General features: G+C 52.7%; 1 pseudogene; it reads left to right on the forward strand.

Moving 5' to 3' along the window:
* The first annotated feature begins 1,761 nt into the window (after nt 1-1,761).
* Nucleotides 1,762-2,120, forward strand: LOC112636560 (annotated as a pseudogene).
* Nucleotides 2,121-4,133: the final 2,013 nt, after the last annotated feature.

The raw sequence follows: 4,133 nt of genomic DNA on the forward strand, positions 1-4,133 counted from the left end.
AAAATACAAAAAATTAGCTGGGCGTGGTGGTGGGTGCCTCTAGTCCCAGCTACTCTGGAGGTTGAGGCAGGAGAATGGCGTAAACCCGGGAGGTGGAGGCTGCAGTGAGCCGAGATCACCACACTGCACTCCAGCCTGGGTGACAGAGCGAGACTCCGTCTCAAAAAAAGAACAAAAGAAGAAAAGAAAAATGAAAAATGAACATAGCTGCAGAAGGGATAGCAAATGAGATGTAGAGGGGATGAGACTGGAAATGGAGCCGCCAGCGAGGGCACCTGATGGAGTGGTGAAGGTGGCATTAAAGTGGCATTAAAGAAAAGTGAACAGATCTAGAAGATAAAGATCACGCAGTACATCTCAACTGGAGGTGATTGAATCCTCCAGATTCTGGAGAACTTTCTGGTTGTCACAACCAGAGAGAAGTGCTACTGGCACTTGGTGGGTAGAGGCCAGTGGAGCTGTTCAACACCCCCGCAATGCACGGACCATCCCCGCCAATGATCAGGACCAAAATCACAATGATGTTGCCCATGCGGACCCCTGGAGGGGGAAACTGGATGCCAGGACAGTCCCATTGCCTGGCATGTGTAGAGGGCCAGCGATGATGCCGGTCACTGCCAGAGAAGACCAAGTATGCAAGGAAGGCCACGGGATATGAGTGTCTCTGCTTTTTTTGTCATAAAAGCAAGCCTGGGGAAAAACGGCGAAATTGGAAGATGTTGATAAGAGATGTTTTAATAAAGACACAAAGTACATTATGAAAAAAAGCGAGCCAGAACTCCTTACACAGGACTTTCCTACTCTGGTGTTATGGCTGGGTGCTGTGTGTATTACAAGTGCACTCTGGAGGGAGGGGCACTGGGGACCTGCAGGGGGCTGGACTCAGCTGGGAAACCCCCAAGGCAGTGGACCTGGTATTCCAGGAGCTCCTGTGGAGAGCCCTATGGGGCTGTTTGCACAGCAGACTAAGGGCCTTCAGGGAAGGCCAGGGAGCCAGGGGATATCCCCTTAGTCCAGGGCCCAGAGGGGAAGTGCTGTTTTGAGCACAGTCCACCCCTCAGCTCAGCCAGAGTCCTGCCCGTGGGACTTGGCCTGCATCCTGAGGAGAGGTGAGTGCAGGACAGGGACCGGCCTCACCTGCGTCTCTGCAGCGGGGTGCCCCTCTTTCTACTTTTCACCTGGACAACTCGAGCCCAACGTTCGCAGCTCAGGCTCTCTCCTGGGGATCCTTGAACCCCCAAAGCTGAGGTGGGCGCTTTTTGTTTGTGTGAAAGCACAGATTATGCCAATTTATCCTGCCAGGCCCTTAAGGGAGGGACTGAGTTTACTGATCACGACATCCCCAGAGCCCCCACCAGGGCATTGTCCTGTTAAGGGCTGGCTGCATGGCTCAGAGGCACAGAGCCCTGGTCTGGTGTCTGTGAAGTCTGCAGGGATGGAGGACATTGCCTTACAGGAGGTCTCAGGCCCCGGCACTGGCAGCCTCGACCCAGGCACTGCAGGCATTGGCAAAGAGCAGTGCACCTCCGGGACCTCCTGCAGCAACAGCAGCTTCCAGACTCTGCCCCAGTGACAGCTCACAGCACCCGTCCCAGGAGGAAGGCAGGGAGACAGCAGGTGTAGGTGACACTGAGGCTATGTTCTCCACCACTGCTGAGACAGCCCTCTTGAAACAGTCGCTGATCTGCACGCTCCTGCTCCTGACTCACCACTGTTCGCTCTGGCCCAGGAATAAGTCAGCCAGGAAGCCGCGCAGCAGTCATGGTTTTTAAGGATACCGGAAAAACACCCGTGGAGCTGGAGGTGGCAATTCACCCAGTTTGAATCACTCTAACAAGCCGCAATGTAAAATCCCTGGAAAAGGTGTGTGCTGACTTGCTGGGAGGAGCAAAGGAAAAGAACCTGAAAGTGAAAGGACCAGTTAGGATGCCTACCAAGACTTCAAGAATCGCTACAAGAAAGACTCCTTGTGGTGAAGGTTCTATGACACGGGATGGTTTCCAGATGAGAATCCACAAGCGACTCACTGACTTGCACAGTCCTGCTGAGGTTGTCAGGCGATGACTTCCATCAGTACTGAGCCAGGAGTTGAGGTGGAAGTCACCATTGCAGTTGCTTAAGTCAACTATTTTAGTAAATTAATTACTAGTTGTTTAAAAAAAAAAAAAAAAGGAAAAGGAAATAGAGAGACTTCACAACAAGCAAATGGAGTTCCCAGAATAGCAGGTGTAGACAGTAGCCTAGGAGCACTGCGTGTGACCATTCAACTATTATCTTGACCCTGGTTTCCCTACAGTCATGTGGTCCAAACACACGGATCATACCAAAATCACCAGTTAGTCATGTTTCTAAGACACAATCTCTCCATCCGATAAATTGCAGCCTTTTCATAAGGCTGAGATGGTGCCTATTCCCAATAAGAAATTAAGGTTCATTGAACAGGTCCAGTGCTTCTTGGCCCTTCACCCAAGCCCAGATGACCTCTGTCCCGTGTCTCTCTGTCCTGATGGCCACTGTCCATTTCTCTCTGTCTTCCCCAAAGGCCACTGTCTCATGTCTGTCTGTCTGTCCAGACAGCCACTGTCCCGTGTCTCTCTGGCCCTATGGTCACTGTCCCATTTCTGTCTGTCCTGATGGCAGCTGTCCCGTGTCTGTCTGTCCCGACAGCCACAGCCCCATGTCTCTCTGTCTATCCTAATGGCTGCTGCCCCATGTATGTCTGTCTGAATGGCCACTGTCCCGTTTCACTCTGTCTGTCCTGACAGCTGCAGCCACGTGTCTCTCTGTCTGTCCTGACAGCCACCATCCTGTGTTTCTCTGTCTGTCCCGATGGCTGCTGCCCCGTGTCTCTCTGTCTGGACGGCCACTGCCCCGTGTCTTTCTGTCTGTCCCAATGGCTGCTGTTCCATGGCTCTGCCTGGCTCAGTGGCCTTCATCTTCCGCTCATTCACATCCTACCTGTGCTTCCAACAATATGGACATGAGCAAGGAATCGACCCTCCATGGCTTAAGCCAGGAAAGCAAACGCCACGACAGATTCCAAATTCATTCATTTATCAATCGAGAAAACAGGAAGCACCTATAACGTCTTTGGGGAACTTTAGCCCAACGAGTGGGAGAGGAAGCAAAACATGGACTTAGGATGAGGCATCATGCGGGTTTCGGTGCAGCAAACCCAGGGCGTCAACAGAAAACCTAGAGGGGAAGGATCTAAACAGAGTCTGAGAGGACACCTCAGAGTTATCCAGGCAGACGGGGAGGAGCATGGCATTCCTAATAAAGGGAGCAACCATTGTGAAACGAATCTCCTTAGGGAGATGCTGGCACCACAGCCAGTCCTGTTTCACACCCACTGGGGGTGCACTGTCTGCTTCAGAGATTTCCTTCTAGATGAAGGTAGCTCCATGGACGTAGTGCTCCTGGCCTCTGGAGGCTTTCAGTGGAGGTGGGGGATTGATCTGATGGGCAAGTTGGGAGGGAACTCACAGGCAGGGAACTCATGCCTGCCCTTTTATGAAGGACAGAGCGTGGGTCTCCCCAGACCCACTGCCCCTGTGGAGACCTGTGCTGCCTGCACTGTCCAGCTGCCAGGGGCTGCAGGCACAGGTCCGTTCTCCTGGGGTCTGGTGTCAGGAAGCCTGTGGTGGCTGCAGGCTCTGCAATCAGCTTCGGCAGCACTAGGGCCTGCATCTGATCTTCATCGGCTCCTCCTTGGTCTCTGTCAGTTGTTCCAAACTCAGGGTGCAATTTCCTGGGATCCCCAAATCCTAACCCCATTAGAGGCTGCTGAGATGGCTGGGCCCCTTTCCCACTTCCCCGCATCATGAGCGGAGCACCTACTGTGCAGCTGAGAGGGAAGCTCTGTTTGCCCCATGTCTTCATTTTCCAGGTGAAGGAGCTGAGGCTCAGAGTCACACACTCCACAGGGATCAAGATCCTGCAAAAAGGCCTGCATATGGGCATGTGACCCATGCAGTCACACAGGGACCCATCCTCACAAGGGCCCTTCTTGGTTTAAGGATCTGCTGCTATCATCTCTAAATTCTTAGTCATTTTTGAACAAGAGGCCCTGTGTTTTCTTTTTCGCACCAGGCCCTGCAAATCACATGGTTGGTCCTGGGAGCAGAAACAGA

The sequence above is a fragment of the Theropithecus gelada genome, chromosome 12 (assembly GCF_003255815.1).
Source record: "Theropithecus gelada isolate Dixy chromosome 12, Tgel_1.0, whole genome shotgun sequence".
Taxonomy (NCBI): Eukaryota; Metazoa; Chordata; class Mammalia; order Primates; family Cercopithecidae; genus Theropithecus; species Theropithecus gelada.